At 33.4% G+C, this 24772-nt stretch overlaps 3 pseudogenes; 1 reads left to right on the top strand and 2 right to left on the bottom strand.

Annotated features, from left to right (window-relative positions):
* Positions 1-6001: 6001 nt before the first annotated feature.
* LOC106346845 lies at positions 6002-9688 on the bottom strand (annotated as a pseudogene).
* Positions 9689-11797: 2109 nt separating this feature from the next.
* Positions 11798-13389, top strand: LOC106346848 (annotated as a pseudogene).
* Positions 13390-17999: 4610 nt separating this feature from the next.
* On the bottom strand, positions 18000-20417 carry LOC106346846 (annotated as a pseudogene).
* Positions 20418-24772: the final 4355 nt, after the last annotated feature.

Raw genomic sequence — 24772 nt, 5'->3', positions numbered from 1 at the left:
TCTTGGCACTTCTAAGGAACCGGAGCAGATTTGGAAACTAAGATGGCTAAGCGTCGTAATGCTGCTGTCACTAAGGTCCTAGTCCAATGGAAGGGTGAGACTCCTGAACAGGCCACTTGGGAATTCTACAAAGACTTCATCGCCAAGCATCCTCAATTCCATCCTTGAGGACAAGGATGATTTCAAGCAGGAGGTATTGTGACAGCATATTCCTCTGATCTTATCTCTTAACGGCTCTTTTACTATTTTCATAAGATTCCCGGTTTGCATACCGGTTACTGGTCACGTGTTAGACCTTGCCAGCATTTCCCTTTAAGTACTCTTTGTCATTTTCTTAAGAAGGTATCAATCCAAAATAACATTTCCTCTCATCTCTTTCTCTCTCTTACTCCATATCATCATCCCTTCATCATCCTTAAGGATCTTGTACTCCAAGGTGACGCACTTCTTCCTTAAAAGCTCACCTTCTAGTCTTGATTAACATCTATCTCTAATCTCTCGGTGAGGTTACAGAAAGATATCTATCTCATTACTTTTCCTGTCTCATTCACGAAATGTCATGTCGTACAAATGGAGCAGCATCAAAGTCTTCGATGAAGAACTCATCTTGAAACGTAACACCAAATCCCAAATAAATACCTTTCTGAACCAAAACCATCACAACAACACAGGAACCAATAATGAAATAATAGTACAAGTACTTTTCTCTTTAATTAAAAATAAAATATCCATCTTTTATTGAGACACAACAAAATATACATCTATTGGATTAACTTAAACATGATTTGAATTTCTTATGATATAAATCTAACTGATAATGAAATAACATAAGTAAACAATATGTTTAAAAACTTAAATAAGTTTTTTTTAATTATTATTAATAAATTAAAAAGAAACACAAGACCATAATAATCAAAACAACAGAAAAAACAACAACAATAATGATAAAAAGTTCAACATCACTCAAAAGAACCATGACAGAGACCCAAACTACATAAGCAAACCCTTTTACCTCTAAAAATCATGTTTTGATCCTCATCAACCTCTCCAGTATCATAAGACATTCCATTACGTCGGCCTCGCCCTCTTTTGATGGGACCTATGCTGGGATCGACATCAACAGTGTTGGATTCATCAGATGGTGAAAAAAAACTAAGTGGTGTGGCTATTAATATAGGTGAGAGCAGGGGCGGATGGAAGTACGGCCGTACGGGGTCACGTACCCCCTACTGATTTTTATTATTTTCTTTGATAGTTTAATTTAATTTATTAAATATCATTAGTTTAGTGAAGAAAAATGTAAAAGTGCCCCCATCAAAAATATTTTTGGTGTTTATAATTTGTGCCCCAATTAAAAACTTTTCTAGATTCGCCCCTGGGTGAGAGGGTGTTGGTGTGTTGTAGTTTTCGTCATTAGCAGGTTGAAGCGGTGAGGCTTGAGAAATGGGAGGTGTTGTTGTGTAAGGGATCTCATACAACGGTTTGGACTTTGGAGTGGTGTACCACTTGAGAAGTTGGTGATGAGATGTTCTCCATCTGATGGTTATCATCGTCAGCAAAGCTCGGGATTAGATAGCTGAATGGTGTAGCTTCGATTGGAGTAGACCCATCAACTGCAAAAGTAAATACTGCATTAAGAAAAAAATAATGATCAAAAGTTCATAATCATTAAACAATCACATAACTATGACTATTAATGTTCTGAAGTCAATCGTAATCATATCTAAGACTAAAACAACCACTAAATCTCATTTTTATTCTAATCTCAGTGCTAAATGCTTAGAAAAAATATTATCAAAACAAATAACACTACATATATAAAATCATAACACAAACATCAAATTTAATTTTGAGAAAATTACAATTTCAATAAACTTCTCTTATATAAAAAACAATTCCCACAAAAAATCTTATTCTTTTCTTATTTTGTTTTTATCAAGTCTACTTTTTCTATACAAAATTTTTTTCTCATTTTGTCTATTTATTATCAAGTCCTATTTTCCTTTTCAATCTCAAAACTTGAAAAATAAAAACTAGAAATGACTTATATTAATTGGCTTAACTTAAACATGATTTAGATTTTTTATGATATAAATCTAACTGATAATGAAATAACATAAGTAAAAAATATGATAAAATATTTAAATACTTTTTTATTCTTAATGATTAAAAGGAAACACACGACCATAATAATCAAAACACACAAAAAAAAAAATACGACAACAATAATAATAAGAAATTCAACCTCACTCAAAAGAACCATGACATTTTTCCAAACCACATAAGCAAACCCTTTTACCTCTAAAAGCCCTGCTTCCATCTTCATCAACCTCTCCAGTATCATAAGACATTCCATAATCATACCTCAACTCTGTCAACAGAGGTATATGCCTCTTTGCAAAAAACGCAATACGAACCGAAGGTAGGCCATCCTTTTCAAACTCAACAGGCTGCCACATAGCGTTAGCCGAGCAGCTATGGTTCATGAACCGTCTAACGTTACCAATTGATCTCGCACTGACAAGATTTCCGACCTAAGTTTATAAACTTCAGAGACTTCGTCCCAACAGTCTTCACCCACAACTTCCGGTTCATAGTTCCTCCTAAAGTTTTTGTAAACACGAGAAGTACATGACATAGCGAGTTTTTTTAGTTGTTAGCTTGAGAAAAACACAAGACTATCCTATAAAAAATCAACTAATTAACCTTGCATATAACTATAACCATTAATGTTCTAAAGTCAATCGTGAATCATATCTAAGACTAAAACAACCACTAAATCTCCCTTTTATTCTAATCTCAGCGATAAATGCTTAGAGAAATATTATCAAAACAAATAGCACTACATAACATTATAACACAAACATCAAATTTACGTTTTTAGAAAATTACAATTTCAATAATCTTCTTTTATATTAAAAATATTTTCTAAAAAAAAATCTTATCTTTTCTTCTTATTTTGTCTTTTTCATCAGGTCTATTTTTCTATAAAAAATATTATTTTCTTCTTATATTATCTATTTTATCAGGTCCTATTTTCTTTTCAATCTAAGAACCCGAAGAATAAAAGACTAGAAATGACTTATATTAATTGGCTTAACTTAAACATGATTTGGATTTCTTATGGTACAAATCTAACTGATAATGAAATAACATAAGTAAACAATATGATTAAATACTTAAATAAGTTTTTTATTCTTAATGATAAAAAGGAAACAAAAGACCATAATCATCAAAACAACAACAAAAAGCAAAAGACAACAACAATAATAATAAGAAATTCAACCTCACTCAAAAGAACCATGACAGTTTACCGAACCACATAAGCAAACCCTTTATACCTCTAACAACCATTCTTCCATCTTCATCAACCTCTCAAGTATCATAAGACATTCCATAATCATACCTCAACTCTGTCAACAGAAGCATATGTCTCTTTCCAAAAAATGCCATACAAACTGAAGGTTGACCATCCTTTTCAAACTCAACAGTCTGCCACATAACGTTAGCCGAGCAGCTATGGTTCATGAACCGACTAATGTTACCAATCAATCTCGCACCGACCAAGATTTCCGACCGAAGTGTATAAACTTCAGAGACTTCATCCCACAGTCTTCACCCACAAGTTCCGGTTCATAGTTACACCTAAAGTTTTTGTAAACTCGAGAGTTACATGACATAACAAGTTTTTTTGAATTGTTAGCTTGAGAAAAACACAAGACTATCATATAAAAAAAATCACTAATTAACCTTGCATATAACTATAACTATTAACCAAGGTTTTGAAAACTGGACCGGCCGGTCGAACCGGTCTTACTGTGACTCGTTAAAGAAGCCGAGTTCGGTTCGTTTAAACCCCGGATTTGAGAAAAACCCGTGAAAACGGCTAAAACCCGGTAAATTCGGTGATCATATTCAACTTCAAAACACGGTTCTACATAAATCAACATATAATTAATGTATTTTCAATTTTTATTAAAATTTAATATTTCATAATTAATGTTTAATTTTTACTATTTAATTGGCTTTCGCTTGATTCTATTTTAAGTTTAAAAAATCTATTTTTGACTCTCATATTTTATTCTCATTTTGCTATATTCATATAATTTAAGAGAATTAGTTGTAAAAATAAATAAATATGTAATTTAAACAGTCACTCATTTGTTTTTTTTGTTATCAATTTTAGTTGATATAGTATTCACTTGTATATATAAATATACTTATGGTTATTGTTTATTATCTAATTAATAAAAGAGAACATAGAACATATTATATGTAGAACTACATTTTATAAATATATGATTATTTAGATTTACTTATTTTTAAATAGAAAACCCGGTTCGACCGGTTACACGGGTCCAACCACTTAACCAGTAGCTTTACCGAGTCGGTATCCGGTATGGTTTTAAAAATATTGCTATTAATGTTCTGAAGTGAGTCGTGAATCATATCTAAGACTTAATAACCACCAAATCTCTTTTGATTCTAATCTCAATGATAAATGCTTAATGAAATATTATAAAAACAAATAGCACTACATATATAAAATTATAAACCAAACATCAAATTTACTTTTTTAGAATATTACAATTTCAATAATCTTCTTTTTTTATTATAAAAAAATATTTTTCTAAAAAAATCTTATTTGTTCTTTGTTATTCTGTCTTTTTATCAAGTCAATTTTCTATAAAAAATCTTATTTTTTTTTATTTGTCTTTTTTTATCAAGTCCTATTTTTCTTTTCAATCTCAAAGCTCGAAGAATAAAAGACTAGAAATGACTTATATTAATTGGCTTAACTTAAAAATGATTTGGATTTCTTATGATACAAATCTAACTGTTAATGAAATAACGTAAGTAAACAATATGATTAAATACTTAAATAAATTTTTTATTCTTAATGATTAAGAGGAAACACAAGACCATAATAATCAAAACAACAACAAAAAAGAAAAGACAACAACAATAATAATAAGAAATCCAACCTCACTCAAAAGAACCACGATAGTTTTCCGAACCACATAAGCAAATCCTCTTACCTCTAAAACCCATGCTTCCATCTTCATCAACATCTCCATTATCATAAGACATTCCATAATCATACCTCAACTCTGCCAAGGGAGGTATATGCCACTTTGCAAAAACACAATACGAACCAAAGGTTGGCCATCCTTTTCAAACTCAACAGGCTGCCACATAACGTTAGCCGAGCAGCTATGGTTCATAACCGACTAATATTAGCAATCACTCTCGCACTGACTAAGATTTCCGACCGAAGTTTATAAACTTAAGAGGCTTCGTCCCAACAGTCTTCAACCACAAGTTCGGGTTCATAGTTCCACCTAAATTTTTTGTAAACTCGAGAAGTTCAAGACATGACGAGTTTAATTGTTAGCTTGAGAAAAACACAAGACTATAATATAAAAAATCAACTAATTAACCTTCCATATACTATAACTATTAATGTTCTGAAGTCAATCGTGAATCATATCTAAAACTAAAACAACCACTAAATCTCTTTTTTATTCTAATCTCAGTGATAAATGCTTAGACAAAATATTATCAAAACAAATAGCACTACATATATAAATCATAACACAAACATCAAATTTACTTTTTTTTGAGAAAATTACAATTTCAATAAACTTCTTTTTTGCGAAATAATATTTTTCTGAAAAAAAATTTTGTTTCTTCTTATTTTGTCTTTTCTATCGTCTATTTTTCTTAAAAGATCTTTTTTTTTCTTATTTTATCTTTTTATCAAGTCTTATTTTTCTTTTCAATCTCAAAACTTGAAGGATAAAAGACTAGAAATGACTTAAATTAATTGGTTTAACTTAAACATGATTTGGATTTCTTATGATACAAATCTAACAGATAATGAAATAACATACACTATGATTAAAAACTTAAGTAAGTTTTTTATTCTTAAGGATTAAAAGGAAACACAAGACCACAATAATCAAAAAACAGATAAAAAGACAACAACAATAATAATAAAAATGTTCAACCTCACTCAAAAGAACCACGACAATTTTCCGAACCACACAAGCAAGCCCTTTTACCTGTAAAAACCCTGCTTCCACCTTCATCAACCTCTCCAGTATCATAAGACATTCCATAATCGTATCTCAACTCTGTCAACGGAGGTATATGTCTCTTTGCAAAAAAGGCAATACGAACCAAAGGTTGGCCATCCTTTTCAAACTCAACAGGCTGCCACATAACGTTAGCCAAGCAGCTATGGTTCATGAACCGACTAACGTTACCAAAAGCTCTGGCACTGACCAATATTTCCGACCGAAGTTTATAAACTTCAGAGACTTCGTCCCAACAGTCTTCACCCACAAGTTCCGGTTCGTAGTTCCACCTAAACCTTTTGTAAACTCGAGAGGTGTCGAAGACGTACTCGTCGTCTTCTTCAATCTCATCTCTTCTCTTAGCTGTGCCAACCAACTCGCAGATAAAAGTCCCGGCTCGTATGGGCTCCCACGAACGTAACCCCCAACCGCAGCTCTCCGTCTTGAACACTTCCAACCGGAGTTTCAAACCGCTTTGAGATAGCCTGTTCTTGCAGTCCGCGGGGCAAGAACAGGATTCGCCACATTCGTAAATCATCGGTTTACGATATAGTAAAATGCGGTTATCATACGGTAACTCGCCGCCATTTCTTTGAATACAAAGACATGTCGGATCTCCACATGACTGACCACCTTGACAAGTGTTGTTGCATCCAGTAGATTGATGGTTCAGAACGATCATCATACTCAAACTTTCCGAAGAGGCTCTGTAGTCGAAGTCTAGAGGCCACTCCTTGTCGTTCTCATCGATCTCGTTCACGATCGGAACTGGCAACGCCTCCAATCCAAGAGAAATATCTTCAAACACAAAACCCTTCCTCGACCGATTACTCGAACCACACACTTCATCAATTCTTCAGCTAACTTCCACGTGGCGAAACCAGAAGGCTGGTCTTGTTTTCTCACGAGATTAAACTTGAATTCATCAAAGCCGGTGGTCCCTTTCTCTATCCAATAATGGGTTACCACATAGAGACCATCGTAGATATATACTTTCCCTTTTTATCGCCCGGATCCTCTACACCTCTAATCACTCTAATTTCATTTCCTCTTTTCTGACTTGTGACCAACGCTAGGTTTCCTCTTGTAAGGTCTTGATTTCTAGGTTTACCATCCTTACACGTTCCTCCTTGCCCGGTGTATACCAAAGTATGAAGCTCGTCCGTTTTGTCGTTGTAGTGTCCTACTGATGTAACGACACTTGTTGTTAAGCCTTCTGCTTCACCATCTTTCGCTAGTAGATAGTCGATACCAGCAGGCATCTGAGTGTGAAGTCCAACCAAACACATCTCTCCCCAGAAGTAGAATATATCTCCTGGTTGTACCCCCGGAACCGGACCGATTCTCTTCTTCTTGTTAGTTCTGACACCCATATTGGTAAACCTACTGAAGGCAGTTGTGACCACAGCTTTCTCGCAGCTTATGTGGCCTAAGCGACGACAAACGGCGTTGAAACGCATCCGAACGGAGTCCACCAGATCTTCATTCCCATTTTCTTTCTCCTCTTCGGTTATCATCGAGTCAAAACTGGGACAAAATATTTTGTCGTCGGGATTATGGGGTTTCAGCTTCTTCACAGGCGTCTTGGCGCTCTTCGAACCCTTTGGTCGGCCCCGTCCTCTTTTAAGAGGATCACTACTCGGAGCAGCATCATCATCAGCCAAAGAGTCGTGGTTGGAGTCATCGTATGGTACAATAGCTTGAAGATCTGTGGCCATTAGAGGAGGATGAGGGGAGAATGATGTGTTGTGAGTTTCATCATTGTGACCAGATACAACCACTTCATTGTTGGGATGAGAGGTTTCCATCTTCTTCTTGGACGGCTTTGAATTCTTTGAACCTTTTGGTCGGCCTCGTCCTCTTTTGATAGGACCCATGTTGGGATTGACAGCAGCAGTGTTGGATTCATCAGATGGTGAAATGAAGCTGAGTGGTGTGGCCAGTAATAGAGGTTGATAGGGTGTTGGTGTGTTGTAGTTTTCCTCATTAGCAGGCTGAAGCGGTGAGGCTTGAAGAATGGGAGGTGGTGTTGTGTAAGAGGTCTCGTCATCAACAGTTTGAAGTGGTGTAACCACTTGAGAAGTTGGTGATGGGATGTTCTCCATGTGATGGTTATCATCGTCAGCAAAGCTCGGAATTAGATAGCTGAATGGTGTAGCTTCGATTGGAGTAGACTCATCCATTGTAAAAATATGTCCTGCATTAAAAAAAAAATGATCAAAAGTACATAATCATTAAACAACCACATAACTATAACTATTAATATTTTGAAGTCAATCGTGAATCATATCTAAGACTAAAACAACCACTAAATCTCATTTTTGTTCTAATCTAAGTGATAAATGCTTAGAGAAAATATTATCAAAACAAATAGCAGTACATATATAAAATCATAACACAAACGTCAAATTTACTTATTGAGAAAAATACAATTTCAATAAACTTATTTTTTCTTATAAAAAAGCAATATTTTTCAAAAAAAAATCTTATTTTTTCTTATTTTTTAAAAATCTTATTATTCTTTACAATCTCAAAACTTCAAGAATAAAAGACTAGAAAATGATCGTTAGGGTCTACCTGAAAAAACAGAACAAGTTCCATGTTCGGTCTTATCTTCACAATATTTGAACCGCATAATAACTAAACTACATACCAACATATTCAGATCTGAGTTATAGTGAACACCAATGTATTAACGATAGTCCTTTCATTTTGCTTTTTATTTTCTTAAAAAATAAAGGATATATAGTCAATGGTAGGATGATTATTAAAACTAAAATATAGTGATAAGAAAAAATTAATCTGAAAATTGAATTTAATCGTATCTTACAAAATATAGTCTCAATGATAACATCACCAAAAATAAATACACATAAAATAAACAAAAGAGATATGTAAATTCTATAACAAGTTCAACATTGAACTATATATTAACACGTACCTTTGAAAGACAAGAAATAATGAGAAGTAGCCCAGCTTTCAAAAGAAAAGAAGAAACAAGAGAGATCGGTGAATGGAGAAACAGGAAAAACTATACTGATAGAATATGCTGAAGTAACAAATAGTATACTGATTATTGATAGTTGGTAGTGAAGAACTGCACAAGAGAGAGCCTCTATTTAAAAGGATTTCAACATGATAGGGTGTTGTCTACAAGAAGAATAAGAGCCTTTAGATCTAGCTTAATTCATCTTAACCGTCTAAGATTTTGACTCATAAACAACCTTAGATTTTTTTTGTATTATTCATTGAATCTAATAATAGCCATTAATGGTATTACCAGTTTTGCCTTAAAACTTTTTGACTTGAACATAAAAAATCTTTTTCTTCCATTTTAAATAAGAATAATATAACATATATCTATATATAACTTTCAAAATCTGAATGGTTTTGAGATAAACTTTCAAAAAATTACCAAACTTCTGACTGTTCTTTTGTTTTGAGTCATTGAATTAAAAAAAAATCTGTTTCACATACATGTTTGAGAAATTTGTTGTTATTACTAGTATAGTATCATATCTAGCAAATTCATTATACGCAATAACGTTTAGATAGAAACGTAGAACATGAATAATGGAAAAAGTCAATATCCCAAGCAGTAGTTTGTGGCACAGTACTATAATCTGAAGCACCTATTTACAATTCTTTTTCTTCATAGTCATGAGTTTGTACACATACAATTACAGTATTGTTTTTAACGTTACACATACACTCAAACCTAATAATATTTTTTGATCTCGAAGGATCTCTCATATTCTTAGTTATTTAAGAAAGCCATTACACGAACCATACACATTTTTACGCACAAGTTGTATACTAGAGATATATATATTCTGAAATCTGATATGTATATACAACAAATTTTAGAATAAAATTTCCAACAGCTTCAAATGTAAAACTGACACTCGCATATTGCTGGAAAGATAGATAATGGATAATAATTTGCCAAGAACACAACAAGAATTTGTTTTTTCTTTCTTCGTTGATAAAGAGAAACAAAGCATGTCGAAAAACAAAATTAACATAACAATAATCAATTAGATGAATCATTCTAGAAAAATACAACCAGTACATAATATCCTTTATATATTATTTGAGAAGCATTGCAACATTTTTGTAACCACGTGTCATCATTAGAATGATTTTTAGAATCCTTAGACAAATATGTTGGTCCATCTAAATATATAATAAGCTTTTTATCAAATCACAATAAATACATTATTAATGTGCTTCATTATTTCCTTAAATAAGATTACGGAATTACCTAATGTGGTTAACGTATATATGACAATTAATAATTTGAATAATAAAGATTTGATAAAAATAAGTGTGTATTATAATTATATTTGTTTAATTTTAAGCTATTAAATAAAATAAACAATCATACTAACCATATAATAAAAATTTTAAAAAAATATTTATATATTATATTTTGAATTTTTAATAATGAGTATAAATTACTAAAACTGTTAAAAGTTTCACATTCAAATTTTGTGATCTATGATTTAAAACTTTTGTTATGACATGATACAAATAATTTAAAAATAATATAAGTTGAAAGTCTCATTTAATAAGTATCAAAAATAAAATATATATAAATATATGTATAATTTTAAATTAAACTATATGTCATATAAAAATACATAAATATCTTAATTTTGAAATTTACTTTGAACATTTTTTGATAAAAATTTGAAAAAATATTGACAACTTAATTTCTTAAAATATTATAAATTACTTAAACCATTAATCTCACAGTGAAAATTTTGTTATCACTAATTTAGACTTTTTGCTATAGCAGATACAAATGATAAAAAATAAATATGAGCAAAAAGCATCATCTAATAAATATTAATATTATAAATATACCATATATATGTTAATATCATTTAAATTTAATTATATATCATATCAAATAGAAAAAATATTTTTTCGATTTATAAAATTTATTTATATGTTCGCACCAATTTAATTATATTAGTAGTATAATGAATTTTTAATTATTCAATATATATTTATTATTTCATAATATTTTATAAACATATAATATATAAAATAATTTATATATATAATGTTCATCCCGTGCAAGGCGCAGGTCTTAACCTAGTATAGAAGTATTACAGGAGAAACAATTTTTAAAAGCTGTCGAGAAGTACAAGCGCAAACACATGCGCTAAGCCGCTAAGATGCTGAAATGCACGCGTACTAAAACACACGTATTGTCTTTACTAAAATGCAAACTCATGCATCTATATATATTAGCTGGGATTCAAACTAAAATTTGTCATCCAACTGGTAGACCAGATATAGCATTCAAATGATTTTCTTAACGTAGGTCAATTTGGATGAAGTTCAAAAGGAGTTGGATGAATAAATCATTGTATGGAATTAATATTTTAAAATTTAACTCCTCATCAAGAGATCAAAAAACATGTCAATATTTGTCATCAATGGAAAGAGTATCAAATCCAAAGAAGACTAATACCCTCAGGTTCCGCAAACCGCATGATGAACACCAGAACAAACTCAGAGGATAACCCGCAAAGCAAAACAAAAACATCGTGTTAATTATATTCTTTTTAGAAGCCTAACAAGACCAATGATTTGCAACAGACAAGGAAAGTAAACTCTATAATTAACTCCAGTTGGCCTTCTACACAATTTCCGAGGAGAATTTCTGATCCTCCCTCACAGTCCTCCGAGCTAAAAAAACCCTAGAGAAACCCTAAGAAATGTCTACAGGAGGTGGAGGTGAAAAAAGTACGGTTCAGATTTTCAAAAAAATGTCACAATTTGCTTACGCAATTGATGAAGCATGAGGATGGATGGGTGTTCAATGTCCCAGTTGATGCTAAAGGGTTTGGTTTGCATGATTACCACACCATTGTTAAGGAGCCTATGGATTTGGGTACAGTGAAGGCTAAGCTAGGGGAAGGTTTGTATGAGTCGCCGTTGGATTTTGCTGAAGATGTTAGACTTAATTTACTTTTAACAATGCAATTTTTGGAATCCTGTTGGGCATGAGGTGCATAGTATGGCTAAGTTTCTGTTGAGCATGTTTGAGGAGAAATGGGTTCCTATCGAACTGCAGTATCATAATCTTCACCGGGAGATCAAACCGGCTAGTGTTGTAGAGCATTTACCAGCTCCTACACCTTCCTCCGTCTCTTCGGCCTGCGGTGCTTGAGGATAGGACTTTGTAGATTTCTGAATCTATGACAACACCGTTGGAACCTGAAATCGTCACTGCTGCCCTCGAGAAGCCTGAAGGAGATGAGGAGGCGCCTGTTGATGTTAGGGACCTGAAGATGGATGAGAAACGGAGACTCAGTGAAGAGCTTCAGGACTTGCCTTATGATAAACTAGAGACAGTTGTTCAGATTGTGAAGAAGAGTAATCCGGAGCTCTCTCAACAGGATGATGAGATTGAGCTGGATATTGACAGTCTTGACATCCAAACGCTTTGGGAGCTTTATAGTTTAGTGACTGGGTATAAGGAGAACTTGAGCAATAAAAAGGAGGAGGATCAGGGTTTTGGTTCAGAAAGAGATGCTGAATCTGCTCACAACATTATCCAAGAACCGGTAAAGATTTCTTTCCATAGCCAAATGTTATTTATTTCAGGTCTTTATTGATTTTGGCTCATTATCATTGTTTCAGGCAACTGGCACCGAAAGATCGAGAGTTACTGAATCAGGTAAGGTTTTAGGTCACTAGCTCATACCAAATTCGGATGTTATTAATTAGTATTTTTTACACACAACAAAGGAATAACAAATGATTATTTCTAACCAGGGAAAGCTATTCGCATGTCTTCTTCTCCTGTTCGGCAAGAAAACAAGGCAGGTGGATCAAGTAGTTCTAACAGTTCCAGCAGTGACTCGGGATCTAGCTCTAGTGGTAAATGTTGAAACTCTGTGTCAGCTCTTTTTATCACACCTTTATCAGCATCACTACTCACATCAATCTTCTTTTTTGTTCTGCAGATTCTGACAGTGACAGCTCCTCTGGACGTGGATCAGATACTGGTAATTAGAGCTGACAAGTCAAGATAGTGTTTAGCTTTAGAATCAGAGCCGTCATGTTATTTTCTAAGTCGATGACTTTGCCCCAATTGGATTGTTTTCTGTATTAGGATGTTTTACTGTACAGAAGAATGAACTGTAGATGTCTTCCTCTAATCAACATGCTTGTTCCCTGCGTCTTAAGTGGAACAAATCAATTGTTTAGAGCAGTAAAGGAAACTAGAAGGGGCATTAAGAAGAATTTAATGTTTTTCATATTAGAAGAAACAGATTGGTTCTTGGTATCATATTGTTCAAACTTTAAAGCATCACATGACAGTCAAGCCTGCATAGAAGGTGTCTCAATCGTCTGATGCAAATGGCAGGTTTGACCCTGAGTTTTTAGGGTCCGGAGATGTTGTCGCATGTTTCTTACTGTTCGTCACATCAACACCCATGTCTGCATCTCCAAACCATATTGCAAGCTGCTCATATTCCTTCTATCTTATGCTTTACGAAGTTAAAGCATCCATTATCTTTTGTCTGATGATTATGGTAAACAAGAAACATAAGAGAGAGAGAGAGAGAGAGAGAGAAGAGAGAGAGAGAGAGAGAGAGAGGACCTTGAATGATCTGAGCTGCCTAATCCTATCACGAGCTGCATAAAGCAAATTGTCGTCAAAATCTGAGGGGTCTTCACGAAAGTCATGTCGTACAAATGGAGCAGCATCAAAGTCTTCGATGAAGAACTCATCTTGATCTCCATCCCTTCCTCCGGTTCATCCCTTACAGATAACTCAAAGAAGCTTTACCCTGTCAAACATAAGAAAACCAAGAGAACCCATTTTCTTGCACTCACTCTTACATCCTTTAAATCACCAAAACACATCCCAAGGAAACATGGAGAAGAACTCTGATAGGCCTTTAAAAACTAGCATAAAGTACCTGAGAAGTCAAATTGTCCACCTCCACAAGAATAGTTTCCAGTTTACGTAGATTTTACCATACCATACTCTTTTTTGGATCCTTTGTTCATAGCTGGCACACAAGGACAACACTGAAACGTAACACCAAATCCAAAATAAATACCTTTCTGAACCAAAACCATCACAACACAGGAACCAATAATGAAATAATAGTATAAGTACTTTTCTCTTTAATTAAAAATAAATATCCATCTTTTATTGAGACACAACAAAATATACATCTATTGGATTAACTTAAACATGATTTGAATTTCTTATGATATAAATCTAACTGATAATGAAATAACATAAGTAAACAATATGTTTCAAAACTTAAATAAGTTTTTATTATTATTAATAAATTAAAAAGAAACACAAGACCATAATAATCAAAACAACAGAAAAAAGACGACAACAATAATGATAAAAAGTTCAACATCACTCAAAAGAACCCCAAACTACATAGGCAAACCCTTTTACCTCTAAAAATCATGTTTCCATCCTCATCAAACTCTCCAGTATCGTAAGACATTCCATTACATCTGCCTCGCCCTCTTTTGATGGGACCTATGCTGGGATCGACATCAACAGTGTTGGATTCATCAGATGGTGAAACAAAACTAAGTGGTGTGGCCATTAATATAGGTGAGAGCAGGGGCAGATGGAAGTACGGCGGTACGGGGTCACGTTTTTATTTTTTTCTTTGATAGTTTAATTTAATTTATTAAATATCATTAGTTTAGTGAAGAAAAATGTAAAAGTGCCCCCATAAAAATATTTTTTTGGTGTTTATAATTGGTGCCCCAATTAAAAACTTTTCTAGATTCGCCCCTGGGTGAGAGGACGTTGGTGTGTTGTAGTTTTCGTCATTAGCAGGTTGAAGCGGTGAGGCTTGAGAAATGGGAGGTGTCTTTGTGTAAGGGATCTCATACAACGGTTTGGACTTTGGAGAGGTGTACTACTTGAGAAGTTGGTGATGAGATGTTCTCCATCTGATGGTTATCATCGTCAGCAAAGCTCGGGATTAGATAGCTGAAGGGTGTAGCTTCGATTGGAGTAGACTCATCAATTGCAAAAGTAAATCCTGAATTAAGAAAAAATAATGATCAAAAGTTCATAATCATTAAACAATCACATAGCTATAACTATTAATGCTCTAAAGTCAATCGTGAATCATATCTAAGACTAAAACAACTACTAAATCTCCCTTTATTCTAATCTCAGTGATAAATTTAGAAAAATATTACCAAAACAAGTAGCACTACATATATTAGATCATAACACAAACATCAAATTTAATTTTGAGGAAATTACAATTTCAATAAACTTCTTTTTTATAAAAAAAAATTTCCTAAAAAATCTTATTTTTTTTCTTACTTTGTCTTTTTATCAAGTCTATTTTTCTAAAAAAAAATCTTATTGTTTTCTCATTTTGTCTTTTTATTATCAGGTTCTATTTTTCTTTCAATCTCAAATCTTGAAAAATAAAAGACTAGAAATGACTTCTATTAATTGGCTTAACTTAAACATGATTTAGATTTTTTATGATACAAATCTAACTGATAATGAAATAAACAATATGATAAAATATTTAAATAAGTTTTTTATTCTTAATGATTAAAAGGAAACACAAGACCATAATAATCAAAACAACAACAGAAAAAAATAAAAAGACAACAACAATAATAATAAGAAATTCAACCTCACTCAGAAGAACGATGACAGTTTCCGAACCACATAAGCAAACCCTTTTACCTCTAAAAACCCTGCTTCCATCTTCATCAACCTCTCCAGTATCATAAGACATTCATAATCATACCTCAACTCTGTCAACGGAGGTATATGCCTCTTTGCAAAAAAATGTAAAATGAAGCGAAGGTTGGTTGGCCATTCTTTTCAAACTCAACAGGCTGCCACATAGCGTTAGCCGAGCAGCTATGGTTCATGAACCGACTAACGTTACCAATCGATCTCGCACTGACCAAGATTTCCGACCTAAGTTTATAAACTTCAGAGACTTCGTCCCAACAGTCTTTACCCACAACTTCCGGTTCACAGTTCCACCTAAAGTTTTTGTAAACACGAGAAGTACATGACATAACAAGTCTTTTTGAGTTGTTAGCTTGAGAAAACACAAGACTATCCTATAAAAAATAAACTAATTAACCTTGCATATAACTATAACTATTAATGTTGTGAAGTCAATCGTGAATCATATCTGAGACTAAAACAACCACTAAATCTCCCTTTTATTCTAATCTCAGCGATAAATGCTTAGAGAAATATTATCAAAAAAAATAGCACTACATATATAAAATTATAACACAAACACAAAATTTTAAGTAATTAATTACAATTACATTTTAATCTTCTTTTTTATTATAAACAAATATTTTTCTAAAAAAATCTTATTTTTTTCTTTGTTATTTTGTCTTTTATCAAGTCAAATTTTCTATAAGAAAATTATTTTTTCTTTCTTATTTTGTGTTTTTTTTATCAAGTCCTATTTTTCTTTTCAATCTCAAAGCTTGAAGAATAAAAGACTAGAAATGACTTATATTAATTGGCTTAACTTAAAAATGATTTGGATTTATTATACAAATCTAACTGTTAATAAAAATAACAAGTAAACAATATGATTAAATACTTAAATAAGTTTTTTATTCTTAATGATTAAAAGGAAACACAAGACCATAATAATCAAAAAAACACACAAAAAATAAAAGACAACAACAATAATAATAAGAAATTCAACCTCACTCAAAAGAACCAAGATAGTTTCCCGAACCACATAAGCAAACCCTCTTACCTCAAAACCATGCTTCCATCTTCATCAACCTCTTCAGTATCATAAGACATTCCATAATCATACGTCAACTCTGCCAACGGAGGTATATGCCTCTTTGCAAAATCGCAATACGAACCAAAGGTTGGCCATCCTTTTCAAACTCAACAGGCTGCCACATAACGTTAGCCGAGCAGCTATGGTTCATAACCGACTAACATTAGCAATCGCTCTTGCACTGACTAAGATTTCCGACCGAAGTTTATAAACTTAAGAGGCTTCTTCCCAACAGTCTTCAACCACAAGTTCCGGTTCATAGTTCCACCTAAATTTTTTGTAAACTCGAGAAGTACAAGACATGACGAGTTTAATTGTTTGCTTGAGAAAAACACAAGACTATAATATAAAAAATCAACTAATTAACCTTCCATATAACTATAACTATTAATGTTCTGAAGTCAATCGTGAATCATATCTAAAACTAAAACAACCACTAAATCTCTTTTTATTCTAATCTCAGTGATAAATGCTTAGACAAACTATTATCAAAACGAATAGCACTACATATATAAAATCATAACACAAACATCAAATTTACTTTTTTCGAGAAAATTACAATTTCAATAAACTTCTTTTTTCGAAATAATATTTTTCTGAAAAAATATTTTTTTTCTTATTTTGTCTTTTGTTTCGTCTATTTTTCTTAAAAGATCTTATTTTTTTTTTTTTTCTTTTTATCAAGTCTTATTTTCTTTTCAATCTCAAAACTTGCAGGATAAAAGACTAGAAATGATTTATATTAATTGGTTTAACTTAAACATGATTTGGATTTCTTATGATACAAATCTAACAGATAATGAAATAACAATGCATCATCTAAAAAACCTGACGCAAGTACTTACAACGTTTAAAATAATCGATGCACATAATTAAATCATTTATGCTAAGCGTCACAAATATTTATATCAGTTATGATAAGGGATGCATTATAGTATCATTTACTATAATTGATAGAAGTATAACCATCAGTTACTATAACCGATGCCTTATATTGCATCGCCACTATCGGAATCAATTATTTAAGTGATGGTAATACATTTGTGTCATTCAACAAGTGATATAAAAGTTTAAATAAGTGATGCTACAGACCTCGTTTTTTGTAGTGAAAACTTAAGTAAGTTTTTTATTCTTAAGGATTAAAAGGAAACACAAGACCACAATAATCAAAAAAACAGATAAAAAGACAACAACAATAATAATAAAAATGTTCAACCTCACTCAAAAGAACCATGACAATTTTCCGAACCACACAAGCAAGCCCTTTTACCTGTAAAAACCCTGCTTCCACCTTCATCAACCTCTCCAGTATCATAAGACATTCCATAATCGTATCTCAACTCTGTCAACGGAGGTATATGTCTCTTTGCAAAAAAGGCAATACGAACCAAAGGTTGGCCATTCTTTTCAAACTCAACAGGCTGCCACATAACGTTAGCCAAGCAGCTATGGTTCATGAACCGACTAACGTTACCAAACGCTCTGGCACTGACCAATATTTCCGACCGAAGTTTATAAACTTCAGAGACTTCGTCCCAACAGTCTTCACCCACAAGTTCCGGTTCGTAGTTCCACCTAAACCGTTTGTAAACTCGAGAGGTGTCGAAGACGTACTCGTCGTCTTCTTCAATCTCATCTCTTCCCTTAGCTGTGCCAACCAACTTGCAGATAAAAGTCCCGGCTCGTATGGGCTCCCACGAACGTAACCCCCAACCGCAGCTCTCCGTCTTGAACACTTCCAACCGGAGTTTCAAACCGCTTTGAGATAGCCTGTTCTTGCAGTCCGCGGGCAAGAACAGGAATCGCCGCATTCGTAAATCATCGGTTTACGATATAGTAAAATGCGGTTATCATACGGTAACTCGCCTCCGTTTCTTTGAATACAAAGACACATCGGATCTCCACATGACTGACCACCTTGACAAGTGGTTTTGCATCCAGTAGATTGATGGTTCGGAACGATCATTATACTCAAACTTTCTGAAGAGGCTCTGTAGTCGAAGTCTAGAGGCCACTCCTTGTCGTTCTCATCGATCTCGTTCACGATCGGAACTGGTAACGCCTCCAATCCAAGAGCAATATCTTCAAACACAAAACCCTTCCTGGACCGATTACTCGAACCACACTTCATCAATTCTTCAGCTAACTTCCACGTGGCGAAACCAGAAAGCTGGTCTTGTTTTCTCACGAGATTAAACTTGAATTCATCAAAGCCGGTGGTCCCTTTCTCTATCCAATAATGGGTTACCACATAGAGACCATCGTAGATATATACTTTCCTTTTTTATCACCCGGATCCTCTACACCTCTAATCACTCTAACTTCATTTCCTCTTTTCTGACTTGTGACCAACGCTAGGTTTCCTCTTGTAAGGTCTTGATTTCTAGGTTTACCATCCTTACACGTTCCTCCTTGCCCGGTGTATACCAAAGTATGAAGCTCGTCCGTTTTGTCGTTGTAGTGTCCTACTGATGTAACGACACTTGTTGTTAAGCCTTCTGCTTCACCATCTTTCGCTAGTAGATAGTCGATACCAGCAGGCATCTGAGTGTGAAGTCCAACCAAACACATCTCTCCCCAGAAGTAGAATATATATCCTGGTTGTACCCCCGGAACCGGACCGATTCTCTTCTTCTTGTTAGTCCTGACACCCAGATTGGTAAACCTACTGAAGGCAGTTGTGACCACAGCTTTCTCGCAGCTTACATGGCCTAAGCGACGACAAACGGCGTTGAATCGCATCCGAACGGAGTCCACCAGCTCTTCATTCCCATTTTCTTTCTCCTCTTCGGTTATCATCGAGTCAAAACTCGGACAAAATATTACCATTTTCTCGTCGGGATTATGGGGTTTCAGCTTCTTCACAGGCGTCTTGGCACTCTTCGAACCCTTTGGTCGGCCCCGTCCTCTTTTAATAGGATCGCTACTCGGAGCAGCATCATCATCAGCCAAAGAGTCGTGGTTGGAGTCATCGTATGGTACAATAGCTTGAAGATCTGTGGCCACTAGAGGAGAGGATGAGGGAGAATGATGTGTGTGAGTTTCATCATTGTGACCAGATACAACCACTTCATTGTTGAGATGAGAGGTTTCCATCTTCTTCTTGGACGGCTTTGAATTCTTTGAACCTTTTGGTCGGCCTCGTCCTCTTTTGATAGGACCCATGTTGGGATCGACAGCAGCAGTGTTGGATTCATCAGATGGTGAAACGAAGCTGAGTGGTGTGGCCAGTAATAGAGGTTGATAGGGTGTTGGTGTGTTGTAGTTTTCCTCATTAGCAGGCTGAAGCGGTGAGGCTTGAGGAATGGGAGGTGGTGTTGTGTAAGAGGTCTCGTCATCAACGGTTTGAAGTGGTGTAACCACTTGATAAGTTGGTGATGGGATGTTCTCCATCTGATGGTTATCATCGTCAGCAAAGCTTGGAATTAGATAGCTGAACGGTGTAGCTTCGATTGGAGTAGACTCATCCATTGTAAAAATAAGTCCTGCATTAAGAAAAAAAAAGATCAAAAGTGCATAATCATTAAACAACCGCATAACTATAACTATTAATATTTTGAAGTCAATCGTGAATCATATCTAAGACTAATTAAAACAACCACTAAATCTCATTTTTGTTCTAATCTAAATGACAAATGCTTAGAGGAAATATTATCAAAACAAATAGCAGTACATATATAAAATCATAACACAAACATCAAATTTACTTTTTGAGAAAAGTACAATTTCAATAAACTTATTTTTTATAAAAAAAACTAATATTTTCAAAAAAAAATCTTATTTTTTTTAATTAAATATTATTATTCTTTACAATCTCAAAACTTCAAGAATAAAAGACTAGAAAATGATCGTTAGGGTCTACCTGAAAAAACAGAACAAGTTCAATGTTCGATCTTATCTTCACAATATTTGAACCGCATAATAATTACTAAAACTACATACCAACATATTCAGATCTGAGTTGTAGTGAACACCAATGTATTAACGATAGTCCTTTCATTTTGCTTTTTATTTTCTTAAACAATAAAGGATATATAGTCAATGGTAGGATGATTATTAAAATTAAAATATAGTGATAAGAAAAAATTAATCTGAAAATTGAATTTAATCGTATCTTACAAAATATAGTCTCAATAACATCACCAAAAATAAATACACATAAAATAAACAAAAGAGATATGTAAATTCTATAACAAGTTCAACATTGAACTATATATTAACACGTACCTTTGAAAGACAAGAAATAATGAGAAGTAGCCCAGCTTTCAAAAGAAAAGAAGAAACAAGAGAGATCGGTGAATGGAGAAACAGGAAAAACTATACTGATAGACTATGTTGAAGTAACAAATATACTGATTATTGATAGTTGGTAGTGACGAACAACATAAGAGAGAGCCTCTATTTAAAAGGATTTCAACATGATAGGGTGTTGTCTACAAGAAGAATAAGAGCCTTTAGATCTAGCTTAATTCATCTAACCGTCTAAGATTTTGACTCATAAACAACCTTAGATTTTTTTTGTATTATTCATTGAATCTAATAATAGCCATTAATGGTATTACCAGTTTTGCCTTAAAACTTTTTGACTTGAACATAAAAAATCTTTTTCTTCCATTTTAAATAAGAATAATATAATATATATCTATATATAACTTTCAAAATTTGAATGGTTAAGATAAACTTTCAAAAAATTACCAAACTTCTGACTGTTCTTTTGTTTTGAGTCATTGAATAAAAAAAAAATATGTTTCACATACATGTTTGAGAAATTTGTTGTTATTACTAGTACAGTATCATATCTAGCAATTCATTATACGCAATAACGTTTAGATAGAAACGTAGAACATGAATAATGGAAAAATTCAATATCCCAAGCAGTAGTTTGTGGTACAGTACTATAATCTGAAGCACCTATTTACAATTCTTTTTCTTCATAGTCATGAGTTTGTACACATGCAATTACGGTATTGTTTTTTAACGTTACACATACACTCAAGCCTAATAATATTTTTTTTGATCTCGAAGGGTCTCTCATATTCTTAGTTAATTATTTAAGAAAGCCATTACACGAACCATACACATTTTTACGCACAAGTTGTACACTAGAGATATATATTCTGAAATCTGATATGTATATACAACAAATTTTAGAATAAAATTTCCAACAGCTTCAAATGTAAAACTGATACTCGCATATTGCTGGAGAGATAGATAATGGATAATAATTTGCCAAGAACACAACAAGAATTTGTTTTTTTTTTCTTCGTTGATAAAGAGAAACAAAGCATGTCGAAAAACAAAATTAACATAACAATAATCAATTAGATTAATCATTCTATAAAATACAACCAGTACATGATATATAGAAGTATTACAGGAGAAACAATTTAAAAGCTGTCGAAAAGTACAAGCGCAAACACATGCGCTAAACCGCTAATGCTGAAATGCACGCATACTAAAACACACGTATTGTCTTTACTAAAATGCAAACTCATGCATCTATATATATATATATATAAAGTAGCTGGGATTCAAACTAAAATTTGTCATCCAACTGGTAGACCAGATGTAGCATTCAAATGAATTTCTTAACGTAGGTCAATTTGGATGAAGTTCAAAAGGAGTTGGATGAATAAATCATTGTATGGAATTATATTTTAACATTTAACTCCTCAAGAGATCAATAAACATGTCAATATTTGTCATCAATGGAAAGAGTATCAAATCCAAAGAAGACTAATACCCTCAGGTTCCGCAAACCGCATGATGAACACTAGAACAAACTCAGAGGATAACCCGCAAAGCAAAACAAAAAACATCGTGTTAATTATATTCTCTTTAGAAGCCTAACAAGACCAATGATTTGCGACAGACAAGGAAAGTAAACTCTATAATTAACTCCAGTTGGCCTTCTTCACTATTTCCGAGGAGAATTTCTGATCCTCACTCACAGTCGTCCGAGCTAAAAAAAACCCTAGAGAAACCTTAAGAAATGTCTACAGGAGGTGGAGTTGAAAAAGGTACGGTTCAGATTTTCAAAAAATGTCACAATTTGCTTACGAAATTGATGAAGCATGAGGATGGATGGGCGTTCAATGTCCCAGTTGATGCTAAAGGGTTTGGTTTGCCCCAGATTAAATTTTTTTTTTTTGTGTTTATAATATGGTGCCCCCGATTAAAAACATTTCTAGATTCGCCCCCGGGTGAGAGGGTGTTGGTGTGTTGTAGTTTTCGTCATTAGCAGGTTGAAGCGGTGAGGCTTGAGAAATGGGAGGTGTTATTGTGTAAGGGATCTCATGAAATGCAAGATGTCTGCCCTGAAGTAGTCGTTGAAGTAGTTGCTGACGCAGATGACATGTTGAATGGTGAAGACCATGTGGAGTCAAGATGCTGAACTGCACTCGTGGAGATTTGGAGAGCAAAGGAATATCTTGGAGAAAATGCAAGAGGAATAAACTTGGGGAGCAAATTTATGACTTAAAGAAAGAGGAATAAGTGCATTCAAAAAAAAAAGTTGCACTTAATGTTATGGAAGATTTCTTATCCATGTTGCCTTGGAGACTAGGGTTTCAAGAACATGGGGGTTAATGATAAAATAACTCTAAGGGTCGTCGGGAAAAGACACAGACACAGAGGTTGATTTTATTGAGAGAGAAAAGCTCTTGAGTGTGGTCTTAGTTGTGCCGGCAAGCAGTTGCTGAAGTACTTGACGGAAGAGAGACATAAGCGGTGTAGCTTAGGAATCTTTTAGGTGTTAGGGTGTTAACACTAGACGTAAAAGCTGAATTAAGCAGATCTTGTAATAGATTATTTAAAAGAGATTATAATAAAACATAAGTGTTTGCTTGTAGTGTTTTGTCTCTCGATTTACTTTCTGCAGTATTATTGTGGTGTCTCCATTTGCACTTACATCTTATACAACGGTTTGGACTTGGAGTGGTGTAACCACTTGAGAAGTTGGTGATGAGATGTTCTCCATCTGATGGTTATCATCGTCAGCAAAGCTCGGGATTAGATAGCTGAAGGGTGTAGCTTCGATTGGAGTAGACCCATCAACTGCAAAAGTAAATACTGCATTAAGAAAAAAATAATGATCAAAAGTTCATAATCATTAAACAATCACATAACTATGACTATTAATGTTCTGAAGTCAACCGTGAATCATATCTAAAAAAAACAACCACTAAATCTCCTTTTTATTCTAATCTCAGTGATAAATGCTTAGAGAAAATATTATCAAACAAATAGCACTACATATATAAAATCATAACACAAACACCAAATTAATTTTGAGAAAATTACAATTTCAATAAACTTCTCTTTTATATAAAAAAATTCCTACAAAAGTCTTATTTTTTTTCTTATTGTCTTTTATCAAGTCTACTTTTTCTATAAAAAAAATCTTCTTTTTTCTCATTTTTTCTATTTATTATCAAGTCCTATTTTTCTTTTCAATCTCAAAATTGAAGAATAAAAAACTAGAAATGACTTATATTAATTGACTTAACTTAAACATGATTTAGATTTTTTATGATACAAATCTAACTGATAATGAAATAACATAAGTAAAAAATATGATAAAAATTTAAATAAGTTTTTATTCTAATGATTAAAAGAAAACACACGACTATAATAATCAAAAAAACAACCAAAAAACGAAACAATAATAATAGAAATTCAACCTCACTCAAAAGAACCATGACCAGTTTCCCGAACCACATAAGCAAACCGTTTTACCTCTAAAAACCCTGCTTCCATCTTCATCAACCTCTCCAGTATCATTAGACATTCCATAAGAACCTCAACTCTTTCAATAGAGGTATATGCCTTTGAAAAAAAGCAATACAACCAAAGGTGGTTGGGCATCCTTTCAAACTCAAA

Source organism: Brassica napus (genome assembly GCF_020379485.1).
Source record: "Brassica napus cultivar Da-Ae chromosome A6 unlocalized genomic scaffold, Da-Ae chrA06_Random_13, whole genome shotgun sequence".
NCBI classification, from domain to species: Eukaryota; Viridiplantae; Streptophyta; class Magnoliopsida; order Brassicales; family Brassicaceae; genus Brassica; species Brassica napus.
This window is presented reverse-complemented; position numbering and strand designations above follow the sequence as displayed.